Source organism: Topomyia yanbarensis, chromosome 1 (assembly GCF_030247195.1).
Source record: "Topomyia yanbarensis strain Yona2022 chromosome 1, ASM3024719v1, whole genome shotgun sequence".
NCBI classification, from domain to species: Eukaryota; Metazoa; Arthropoda; class Insecta; order Diptera; family Culicidae; genus Topomyia; species Topomyia yanbarensis.
The window spans coordinates 118689368-118703012 of record NC_080670.1 but is presented as its reverse complement, the minus strand read 5'-3'; the positions used below and the strand labels follow the sequence as shown (position 1 = coordinate 118703012).

The window sequence follows — 13645 nt, the reverse complement described above, 5'->3', positions numbered from 1 at the left end:
TTGACACAAGACGAGAATCTTTTGAAACAATTCAAACCTTGCCGACGATTGTTTTTACTGCGTACATACATCTTCCCCTTTCGCAGCTCACTCCGAATAAGCACGCTTCGCATCACACTTTACAATGCAGATGGAAGGCCATCCTTTTGTTCGACAAATGAAAATATTTTCATCATTCGTTTTGGTGTAGCTTTCGCTTAAGGTTGCCACATTCACTGATTCGCTTAAGGTTGCCACATTCACTGATTTTCTTGGAAGGATTTGCAAAAACCTTCGGGTTTGTAGATTAGAAAAACATTTTATTATGATTCACTGGTAAAAGTACAGAATTAACAAGCGCAAACTTAGTACTAGTTAATAAAAGAAACTTTCTAATTAAATTCTTTTTCCATTCGTCCTAATAAGGACGGTTTGTAGATAACTATGTTGATACAAGACGAGAATCTTTTGAAACAATTCAAACCTTGCCGACGATTGTTTTTACTGCGTACATACATCTTTCCCCTTTCGCAGCTCACACCGAATGAGTACGCTTTGCAGCCTTCGATATTTTGGTGGCAATTTTAGTGGAAGTTACTACCGCCTTTTCAGTGACTGTGTTTCTTAGCCTTTGGCATTTTGGCTTTCACACCGCCACCAACGTTTTTCTTCTCTCCGGTGGTACCCGATTTGATTGGTCGTCCGATGCAGCTTCTCACGACCACGCACGTCTGTTATGCACTGCGTCTTACACACGTCTGGCTTTGAGAAAAGCTGTGACACCCCTATTTATAGGTTTTATCATTATTGTTGATTCTCATTTAAAGTAGTTTTTGAACCATTTAAACAAATTTTATATAGCAAACAACGTATCGGTAGCAAGCGTTGAACGTTTTCCTTCCGATTTATGAAACAAGATTGGCAATCCGTTTAGTAGAAGAAAAGTTATTAAGGTTCAAAATGTACGTAACGCTTTCGCTAATATGCACTACTATCGCTTTCTCGCTCGTTCTCGTGGCGTGCATGAGCCTTTCATTTCCGTCCGGCTTCTAATGGCTTAACCAAAACTAATATGCCGGCTTTCCCCCACCAACTGCTCTCGTCCTCGTCAAGCAACCCAATACGAATAATCACACTAACAAACATGTAGTGGACCTATATATAAACTTTTCATAATTTTATTGTTCATTTGCTGCACCATTTTGACGGCTCTGTGCGGGATGGGCTGAAAATTTTCACTTTTCCGAGTCGTTTTCGAAAGATTTTTCAAAACATATTCCAAAATTTAATACAACATTAGTATAAATATTTTCGACAAAATGCCGAAGAAATTGATTAAATCCATTCAGTACAACAAAAGATATAAGCTTTCAAAATCTTACATCATTTTTCTTCCGAAATTTTGAAAAGGGGCCCCTATATTGAAAGGTAAGTCGTTAGTCACGACAAAAAAATCATAAAAAATACTAAAGTCAATTTAGGCAATATGAGCTACTATAGGTATTTTAGTGGACCCATTTGGCTACTAGAATTGCCATTTTATTTTGCTCTAGTAGTTGAGGCTTTTGAGAAAATATTTTTTTTCCTTCAGTGGTCCTACATTACCGGCACATGGAAGAACATTTAAAAAATCATAAAAAATGTTAAAGTCAATTTAGGCAATATGAGCTACTATAGGTATTTTAGAGGACCCATTTGGCTACTAGAATTGCCAGTTTACTTTGCTCTAGTAGTTGAGGCTTTTGAGAAAATATTTTTTTCCTTCAGTGGTTCTACATTACCGGTATATGGGAGAACATTTAAAAAAATCATAAAAAATACTAAAGTCAATTTAGGCAATATGACCTACTATAGGTATTTTAGAGGACCCATTTAGCTACTAGAATTGCTATTTTACGTTGTTCTAGTAGTTGAGGCTTTTGAGAAAATAATTTTTCCTAGAGTGGTCCTACATTACCGGTATATGGGAGAACATTTAAAAAAATCATAAAAATACTAAAGTCAATTTAGGCAATATGAGCTACTATAGGTATTTTAGAGGACCCATTTGGCTACTAGAATTGCTATTTTACGTTGCTCTAGTAGTTGAGGCTTTTGAGAAAATAATTTTTTCCTTCAGTGGTCCTACATTACCGGCACATGGAAGAACATTTAAAAAATCATAAAAAATGTTAAAGTCAATTTAGGCAATATGAGCTACTATAGGTATTTTAGAGGACCTATTTGGCTACTAGAATTGCCAGTTTACTTTGCTCTAGTAGTTGAGGCTTTTGAGAAAATAATTTTTTTCCTTTAGTGGTTCTACATTACCGGTATATGGGAGAACATTTAAAAAAATCATAAAAAATACTAAAGTCAATTTAGGCAATATGAACTACTATAGGTTTTTTTGGAGGACCCATTTGGCTACTAGAATTTCTATTTCACGTTGTTCTAATCGTTACTGTTTCCGAGAAAGATATTAAAGCATTGGCATATCAGTGAAAAATGAGGCAGAATTGGTACTACTGCTATTAGAATGATTCAATCGTCATTGTTTAATAGTACTTTACCATTGTTTTTAATCTGCAACGTTCTCATTATTGTTTATATGTGCAATAGTGGTATTTTAAATTTATCGAATATGCTAGCATCAATCAATTTACAGGTGAGCTTTTTGGTTGGTGAGATGAGCTTTTTGGTTGGTGAGCTGAGCTTGCTCAGCTATCCGACACCAGGTGGCTAATACGCTCCAGTGGTGGCCATAATTATAGGAGCTTTTCGGTTGGTGAGCTTTTTGGTTGCTGGATATTTTGGTTGGTAAGTTCACAGAAGTCTTCGACGCACGCTTTCCAGGTTGTATCGATCCGGAGTTGAACAATGTTCACAGATCTCATTCTGGTGATTCGGACTCGTGGGCGTTAGCACGCCCATTGGTTTCCACTGAATCGGTCAAGTGGGCAGTTGACAGCTTTGCTCCATACAAATCACCCGGAAAAGATGGAATACTTCCCGTGCTACTGCAAAAGGGATTTGATATTCATAAACATGTCTTGAAAAAGATTTTGCTTTCCAGTCTTGCTACCGGGGATATCCCGAAAGCATGGCGAGAAATAACTGTTAGATTTATTCCCAAAGGGGGGCGCTCAAGCTATGAAGAAGCCAAGAGTTTTAGGCCTATCAGCTTAAGTTCTTTTCTTCTGAAAGCTTTGGAACGGATAATCGATCATCACATCAGGAACGTTAGTTTAGTTGAATATCCACTGCACAAAATGCAACATGCATATGAGTGTGGGAAATCCACGATCACTCTGCTTCACGATGTTGTTTACAACATTGAGAAGGCCTTCTCGCTCAAGCAATCTAGCTTGGGTGTGTTCCTGGATATTGAGGGTGCTTTTGACAATGTGTCCTTCCAGTCTATTCTGGATGCGACGTGCGGTCATGGGATACCTGCATGTATCTCAGGTTGGATAAACGCAATGCTTGGTAACCGCATACTTTGCTCGTCACTGCGATAGGCTGAGATACGGAAGTTGAGTATTTGCGGTTGTCCTCAGGGCGGCGTTCTGTCACCTTTGTTATGGAACTTAGTAGCTGACGGCTTGTTGAAGAAACTCAATGAGCTTGGATTTCCAACCTACGGATTTGCTGACGATTACCAAATACTAATTACTGGATTTTGCATCGGAACAATCTTTGACTTAATGCAACAGGCATTAAGAGCTGACGAACAGTGGTGTCGACAAGTTAAACTGTCATTTAACCCAAGCAAAACTTCAATGGTTCTTTTCATGAAGAACCGAATAACAACCGGGGTTCGTCCCTTGCAGTTCTTTGATTCTGAGCTACTGTGTGCAGATCAAGTCAAATACGTTGGAGTCATATTGGATTCCAAACTGAATTGGTCTGCTCACATTGAGTTCAGAGTCAAGAAAGCGTGCATGGCCTTCGGGCAGTGCAGACGAACTTTTGGAAAGACCTGGGGTCTCAAACCTAAATACATCTATTGGATTTACACGACAATTGTACGTCCAATACTGTCATACGGATTCCTTGTGTGGTGGCAGAGGGGAGAGGTGGTGACAGTCCAGTCAAAGCTAAAGCATCTGCAAAGAATGGCGCTCATGGCGTTGACTGGTGCTTTCACCACGACTCTGACTGCTGCTCTTGAGGCACTTCTAAATATCAAACCATTACACATACACTTAAAACAAGAAGCACTATCATGTGCATACAGACAGCAGGCTACTGGGCTTTGGAACAGTAATCATGTTGATCTTGCTACCAGTCATACACGATTGTGGTTACAAATGGTTACATGGGGTGAAGATATTCTTGCTCCCAGCGATATTACACTTACTTGTAGTTTTCCTTACAGGACATTCCATGTGAAGATTCCCTCTCGAGAGGAGTGGTTGTCTGGCTTTATGGAAAGACAACAACAATCGCAAGTGGTTTGTTACACTGACGGTTCTCTGATGGAGGGACGTGCTGGTGCTGGTGTCTACTGTCGTGAAATGAGATTGGAACAATCTCACTCACTAGGTAGATACTGTACTGTATTCCAAGCAGAAATCTTTGCGAATATGTGCGGGGTGCAATCGGCCCTTCAACTGAGTTTGTCCGGCAGAGTTCTAAACTTTTGCTCCGATAGTCAGGCTGCAATCAAGGCCCTTAGCTCAGACAAATCCCGGTCCAAGCTAGTGATCGCGTACCGAACCCAAATCGAAGAACTACGCATTGTCAACACTATCTACCTTGTCTGGGTGCCCGGACATTGCGGTATTACTGGAAATGAATGGGCTGACGAATTGGCCAGGGCAGGTTCAGCGATTGACTTCGTTGGTCCTGAGCCCGCGCTGCCAATTTCGACAAGTTGGATAAGGGAAAAAATACGGTCCTGGGCTTCGTCCGAGCACCGCAATTATTGGAGAAATCTACAAACGTGTCGCCAAACAAAGGCGTTTCTAGAACAACCATGCCCAGTGGTTTCAAAAAATCTCTTACATTTTTCGAAGCTCCACTGCGGCATGCTGACCAGGACTTTAACCGGCCACTGCAAAATCAATTATCACATGGCAACTATTCAGCGCACTGAGTCTTTTTCATACGATCTTTGTGAATCCGACTAGGGAACCTCATATCATCTGATATGCAACTGTCCAGCGGTAGCGCAATTGCGATTTCGAGTCTTCAGCCGTCCTTATATAGACGAAACCATGTTTGGACGACTGAAACTCAGAGACATACTAAAGTTTCTTATCCAATGTGGTAAAGAGTTTTAGGCTTATTCGCAGGCAAGTTGAACTACTTGTGAGTTTAACTTACCTGTTGTTTATTTTTGTTTTGTGCTGTTATTTTTCCCACCCTTCCAATTCTACTTCCCCACACCTCCTTGTCCTTTCCTTCCGCTGATGGAAATGATGAAAACACACGGCAAGGCACAAATCCCCGACCATGTACGGGGAACGTGCCATTTGAGCCGATACATTCTGATGCCTGAAGTTCACAGAAGTCTTCTTCCCTTGTAAGCGGAAAACATGTTTTTCTTTTGGTAATTGTTTACTTTAGGTACTTCTTCCCTTGTAAGCGGAAAACATGTTATTCTTTTAAAAATATGCTAGTTTAATGTTGTAGATTCTCAAAAAAGGGGCGAAAAGCGAACATTTTAATAAATCATTAAGAAGTTTAAAAATAAGTTGTACCTACTAACCTTGCTCGTATGGTTATTGTGCTCTCGAAAGTAAGGCTTTTGGCGAAGCTAGCTTAATGCGGCTATCCCTATGGGCTTACTTGCCATAGGAATCGCAAGCAAATCTGAGATCCACTCGTTTGCCCGGTATACTCAAACATAGGGGCTATCCCTAGTTTTAGGTCCGACTGAGTGACAGCGACGTCGGACAGCATACGAATGAAACGAAGTGGCGTAGCCACATTAGGCAGCGACAATATTTTATTTTTGTCAATGAATATTATCCAATATAATCCAATGAATAATCCAATATAATCCAATGAATAATATTGTACAGTTGACACTTAGCTTGTGTGCAAAACAGACGCGTCCAACACACCTGCTGAGCTAAATATACTTCGAGTTTTGCCTTCGGACATTGTTCGTTTGGTTAATTTCGTTTAATAGTGTTATTTCGTCGAAATAGCGAACATAGATACAAAAATGAAGGAGTATCACAAGAATTCTTTCGTAATTGATTTCAGCGTAATGCCAATCAGACCAAAACTAGAGAAAGTCAGTGATTTTCTAACCAAGCAAATGAAAATTGATGTCAAAACGGTAAAAAACATCCAAACCAGCATCGCCAACGCCCAAGTAATCATCGAGATGGAAACAGCACAATTAGCGGAGGAATTGACACAACATTACCAGAAACACAGCTTGGAACAGAACGGTAAACAATATGCTATCCCTTTGCTCACTGCTGACAACGCGATTGAGGTTAAGGTGCATGATTTGCCTCCTCAGCTACCGAACAGTATCATAGCTAGATACCTGTCCTCTTACAGAGAGGTATTGTCGTTTAAAGACGAGATATTGAAAGAATATTTTCCTGGAATTCCCAATGGGGTTCGCAGTGTTCGGATAAAATTGAGGAAACACATTCCTTCGTATGTTTCCATGGATGGTGAAACATCATACATAATCTATCGCAGTCAAATTCGTACGTGTAGATACTGTGTGCGCCCACTGCATATCGGCCGATCATGCGCTGATGCTCGAAAGGAATTAAGTGTGTGTGGACATAAACAAACGACTAACCGCAGCACAAGTCGTTCAAGGAATCACGACAAATGCAGAGCCCAACGAAAGAGCAGAAACGGCCAGCACGCATCGATCATCATCAATTGCCAGAACAAAGCTCACTAACATAGGAGTAACAGGTCAAACATCGAGGCGGGCTCCAGCTGCAGAGCAAACAACACCTCCAGCAACAGTATCGGCATCTTACACAAATCGTGAACCTTCACTGCCTCGCTTTTGCAACCAAGATAACTCACAAATTCCTGGAACAAGTTCATTTGAAACATCAAAACCCAACAACCTGTTGGCAAGAACAAATTCAACTGGATCATTATGCCTCGATACACATAATAACGATAGGGAGAACCGTGAGTTTTCAGCCAAACGATCAGGATCACTAAAGTTTGCAGAAGCATCCAACATCGAGTCCAAAAGAAGAGGCAGAAGTAAATATCGACAAAATGAACAACTTTAATAATATCGTCACGGTAAGCTTTACACTTAGTATATGTCCTACCGAAGCACAACAAGATACTTCGAACTCAACATTCACCAGATAAATTGATCTCACCGAAATATGCATACTATCGACACTACTTGAGAAGATCACAACATATCATCGAGATGACCATCACATGCCCGGCTGATATACTACATTCATCACAAGCTGACACGTATGCTATATTGGAAATGGCTGCGCACTCTGATACACTCACACGATCGTGTATACCTGGGACTCGAACCGTTACATCAGTTTAGTGATACACTATTAAATTGCGATGGCGTTATGCAGTTACAACATTGCAACAATTAATGTGTGCAACATATCATCCCCCACCAACCTTGATGCACTGCGATCGTTAATTCGTTTAGCTGAATTGAATGTTATCTTCATGCAGGAAGTGCAAAGCACAGATCTTTATATCCTGGGATTCAACGTCATATCCAATGTTGATGTAGTACACCAACGAAGTACAAGTTCGAAGTTCCAGTGCGAGATGAATATACTGTAAGCAACATCGAAAAACGTCTAGACAACAGAATCATCTCGATACGGATCAGCGCAATGACATTTATCAACATCTATGCTCCTTCCGGATCTTTGAACCGGAATGTTAGAGAGGAGTTCAACGCTCAACACAACAGATAGTGATGGGCGGGGATTTTAATGCAGTGGTACATAACAAAGATGCCACCGGCGGCAGCAACATGAGCCCTATGTGTAGGCGTCTCATGGAAGCCGCACGATTGAGCGATACGTGGGAAATCCTCAATGGGAATAGAGTCGAGTTTTCTTTTATTCAATCAAATACAGCGTCACGAATTCATCGTATTTTGATATCGAGGTCAATGAAAACAACTTCGATCCGCACATTTTGCAGTGACTTCACTCTCTGACCATAAAGCATACATTATCAGGATAGTGCTACCAAGCTTGGGAACTGATAGGGGACTGGGAATTTGGATTCTGAATGACCCAGAGATAATCGAGGAACTGTCTAGAAAATGGCGGTACTGGATCAGATCCCGCCCCAACTACAGATCATGGTTACTCTGGTGGTTGGAATACACAAAACCGAAACTGGTGTCTTTCTTAAAATGGAAAACGTCTATCACACACCGAGATTTCTGCAATACTTTGGAACTGTACCGTGGTATACTGCAGACCGCCTATGGTGGATACCTTAGCCATCCCGAACAAATAGTTGCCATAAACAGGATCAAATCTCAAACGCTAAGCTATCAGCGCAGTTTTTCTTCAAATTTTCGGCAAGCGAACGAAACATTTATAGCCATGGGGTCAACCACCAATTTATTTATGGGTCAACCATGTTATTTCATATAGGGCAAACCAACTGTAGAAGAACCAATTACCGCGCTTGAAACCGATGATCGTGCGGAAATTACGAACTCCTCTCAGATAGCAGAAGTTGTCAGATCCTACTTCGAGCAGCTTTACAATTCGGAAAATGTGGAGCCTTCCGATGAATTTTCGCCTTTAAAAACAATACCGGAGAACGAAGTTGAAAACAAGACGGTGATGCGACGTCACAGCAGCTGAAATTCTCTACGCAATAAGACCCAGTGCCTCATGAAAATCACCGGGTGGTGACGGACTGCCCAAGGAATTCTACCTAAAAACATGGCACATCATTGAAGCGGAGTTTACCCACATAATAAATGATGCACTAAACGACAATGCCACAAGAATGTTTTTAGATGGAATCGTTGTCCTCGTCAAGAAAAAAGGAAGCGATAAAAGCGTGAAAGGGTATCGACCGATAACTCTTATAAATTTCGACTATAAGATTCTAGCTAGAATTCTAAAACAGAGAACGCAAAATCTGTTACCGCTCGTACTGTCAGACAATCAAAAATGTTCAAACGGAAAGATAAACATTTTTGAAGCCATTAACAGAACTCTTGATGAGATCTGTAATCTTGAACATCGGCGTCGAAACGCGATACTGGTATCCTTTGATTTAGATCACGCATTTGATCGTGTTAGGCATCGTTTTCTACGACAAACGCTTTTAAAAATGAATTTCAACGTAGGTTTAGTAAACCTACTTGGAACAATTTGGGAACAATCTTACTCAAAATTGCTTATAAATGGGAGTTTAACGCATGAATTCAGAATAAATCGATCTGTAAGATAGGGAGACTTTCCATGATGCTGTTCGTGATTTATCTGTAATTACTACTGGATGCAATTAAACATAGTCTACCGAATACTGTATTGAGCGCTTATGCTGATGACATATCAATGTTTTTTGGAAATGAGTCATCACTTCTACAGGTCGTAGCTTTGTTTACGGAATTCGGTCGAATTGCGGGTGCAGTTCTCAACATACGAAAAATTGTCGGTGTAATGATTGGCAATGTAAATCTAACAACGGACACAGAATGGCTAAACATCGAAAATAGTGTTAAAATACTAGGTGTGATTTTTAGTGATAACATACGACAAGCTCAAAAGTTGAATTGACAATCTGTTGTTAATGGCTTGCGCACATGTTTATGGTTACATAAACCAAGAAAGGTGAACCTTGTTCAGAAAGTCATTCTATTAATATAAGTTCTAAAATATGGTACATGGCATCAAACATCTCAATTAAAATAGGATTTGCTCGAAAAATTCAAACTGGAAAATTAGGAAAATTTCTATGGCATGGACAACAGCTGCAGAGAGTATCTTACACAAATCTAATACTGCCAAAGGAACGAGGTGGATTAAACTTACTTTGTCCTGAAATGAAGTCAAAAGCTTTACTAGTAAACCGACTTTTAAATTCTACTCACCAACTTCCATTTCTGAGCAGTGGTTTGGAAAATACGGATATCATAATTCCGTCATTTTGCACTCATATACTCCTACTCCGACAGGAAAGGCAGCATGTACCAGAAAGTGTGATTAATGCTGCTTCATCCCAAGTGCTTTATTGTGTCGCTATTGCCAGATCCTGGGTTTGTTTCGGCCGAGCAACGAAACGGGAACGCGGTTTTCAGCACCTTCGCTGCAAACTATTCAGCTCTGAACAGCAGTCGTCTTGGTTTTTGATGATGCACAAAAAAATAAAACACCGTGAATTACTTTTTCGCCGGAACGTAATTGACAACCCTAACTGCGAAATATGCCCAGGAGAAACAGAAACTGTTATACACCAACTCTTTCGATGTTCCAGAAGCAGGGACATCTGGCGTTATCAAAGACAACAGCTAATTATGCGTGATAGAAGACTAGCACGATTGGAACCAGAAGAGTTTATATATCCTAACCAGGGTAGCCACATTGAAATCTGTATTTTTTTAAGAAAAAATCTGTAAATCTGTGACACGGGAGAAAAATTCTGTATCGAAAATCTGTATTCAAAAATTAACTAAAAGCAATAATATTTTTACAAAGAAAAATTAACCAACCGATCACAAATATAATAATGAGATTGATGACAAGTACCACAAGTACCAAGGCCACCTCGCCCGGCGCCCCTTGAACTCGGCTATGCAGCATAGCCGCATTAAGCTAGCTTCGCCAAAAGCCTTACATTCGGGAGCACAATAACCATACGAGAAAGGTTGGTAGGTAGAACTTATTTTTAAACTTGTTAATGAATTATTAAAATTTTCGCTTTCCGCCTCTTCTATGAATCTACAACCACAGAGAACAGACGTCCATCTTCAGCATTCAACTTGTGTAAAATCTCTAACGGTTTCGAAGGTAGTTGGGTAGAGGTGTGCGTCGATGCATTTTAATCGGCGGCGGCGTAAGCGACATATTTGGCCGGCGGCGTCACGCCGTTGGACCCTGTCGGCGCCGGCGTGTGTCGGCGTGACAAATATTGACTCCTATGTAACTAAAAAAAATTCTTGGCAGTACAATTCCTTTCCCAAATTTTCGGTTTCTATTGTAACAGACTTCGCAGCACATACAAACAGACTTTACAGCTTGAAAAAAATTCTAAAAAAATCATTGCCCACGATGTACTACCAACATCTGTTGAACTCATTGCTCAAAATGTAATTCTTGCAACCAGATCAAATAATTTTTTTTCAACTGAAGCTCCAATAGTGCCCACCCTGCTTGCCAAATGCAAGATAATAAATAAAAAGTGGAGCTATTTTTACAGTTGTAGCAGTTGGAATTTTCTTTTTTACTCGGGCCTTCATTTCTAGAACTACACAGCTAAACCTTCACATCATACTTCATAGCACACATATTCAGCTACACATCCGGCACGACTATCTTTGTCACTATTGTCATCATACTCAATACAGAAAATAAAGAGAACACACGTAATACACGTTGTCGGGTGTAATTGAATTCTTTTTTTGAAGAAGCGTAACATACTTCAGCCTATCCGATATTTAAGGCTTCAGATCAGAAGTGGGATCACCGCGATTTAGGAAAATCGTGATTTTCGGCAGAAAAAGATTTTCACTCGAATTTTGCAATTTCCCGGAACGTGCTCAGCCGCCATAGTGGGACTACGCCACCATGTCATCTTCTGACGAAACTGATGCAACCACCGTTGGACTGCGAACCGTTCGACGTACGAAGCAAAAGACTCCCTGGCTCACAGCTACAGTTACGGCAACAACGAATTATGTGCCACAATTAGTTAATGTGAAAAAGGAGAACATTTCCGACAGTGGACGTCAACCGATTCCTTCCAACGTCGGAGTATTCGACTACAGAGATATGGAAACGGATTCTGATACCAGTGACGCTTTTGCCAACATTTCTTCACGTGCAACCGCCGCCTCGGGCGCAAATGAGAAACGTAATGTCCGTTCACGTTACTCGATTCATGAAACTTTCCTTCACCCGCTGGAGGTCGAACGATTGATTCCACCATTGTACACTTTCAAACGGCGGAACGCATACGAATGAAAGGCGAAGACGAAGAAAGCTACGTATACGACATGCAGCGCATTGCGAAAGAAGGTCGCCTATCAGAGGAAGCTGTCATTTCTTACGTCATTCGAAACATCAACGATGACAAACTACAAGAGCACCTGATGTCAAAAGAACTGTATACAGTGGACGGGCTCATCGCTTGTTTACAACGTTATCTTCGCTTGAGAGCTGTTGTCAATACACGGTATAATGTCCAACGTAAGGATGTCGTCAAAACATCATCATTGAAGAACAATGAGCAGAAGGATAATACGGAAGAACAAAGCGACGTGCAGACCCCAGTTCGACGATGCTTCAACTGTAACGAAAAAGGACATCTATCAGCGAAGTGTCCGCTACCCCAGAAAAAATCTCGTTGTACAAAATGTGGAAAAGTGGGTCATCTCGATGCAGACTGCGCCGCTACGACAACACCTATAACAACGAAACCAACGCTTGAGGCACCGCAAGTTAGGTTTACGCAGGAAAGTAGTCCAGCTAAGGACACAATCATCACCACAGAGCCTTACATCTTAAAAGTGGACGAAGGAAGTCGTCGAATAGTAATGATTCTCTTTGGTACTCGATGCAGTACGTTTGAAGTACTTTTGGATCTCGGATCCCCGGTAAGTCTGATCAAAGGTTCAATGTTGCCATCTGATTTTGACTATTCCCTGAACGTAACGCCTGGAGATATAGTTGGAATTAATGGCACGCGTTTGAAGATGTACGGATCATTTCGAAGCTCGATCATTGTTGGAAATCGCGTTTTTAGTACTTGTCTCGTTGTCGTACCGGACGACACGATCTCGGAAGGAGTCAATGTCCTCTTGGGCCGAGACTTTATAAATGGTAATGGTATTGCAGGAATTGTTTTCGGCCGGAAATCCTCGGTATCGCAATTCGATTTACAGCTTATGATTGATGCTTATGGTAACAGCGATGACTGTCTTTGCGTATTGGTTGAGGATACGAAGGTCGACTTGAACGTTGGCGACGTTGACGAGACAAATCAATTGACATCGAGAGTTGAAAAGATATTTCAGGAATGTTACCTAGACCGACCCAAACCTGATGAACCTTTAGTGAAGATGGAGGTATAAATTAACTTGAAGGAACATACCTTTCACTGTACCACCCGCAAGATTAAGTGTTTTTGAGAAGCAGGCGCTGAATGACATTATAGAGGAGATGGTGCAAAAAGGGATTATTAGAAAGAGTCAGGCTAATAATTATTGTCGCGTTGTATTGGTTCGAAAGAGGAATAATACGTATAGAATGTGTGTAAACTATAAACCACTGAACAAGTTAGTGGAGCGTGATAACTTCCCGATGCCAGTCATCGAGGATCTAGTCCTCAAGCTACGCGAAAAGCGTTACTTTACCAGTCTAGATTTAAAAAACGGTTTTTATCATGTAGGTATTGCCGAAAATTCAAAAAAGTTCACCTCGTTTGTTGTTGATGGTGGGCAGTACGAATTTAACAAACTTCCGTTCGGATTCGCTAACTCACCCGCTGCGTTTGTACG

At 40.9% G+C, this 13645-nt stretch overlaps 1 protein-coding gene across 1 annotated transcript in view; it reads left to right on the top strand.

Moving 5' to 3' along the window:
- The window catches only part of LOC131681526 (uncharacterized), a 126701-nt gene that overhangs the window by 32770 nt on the left and 80286 nt on the right, over positions 1–13645 (top strand). The window lies entirely within an intron of this gene.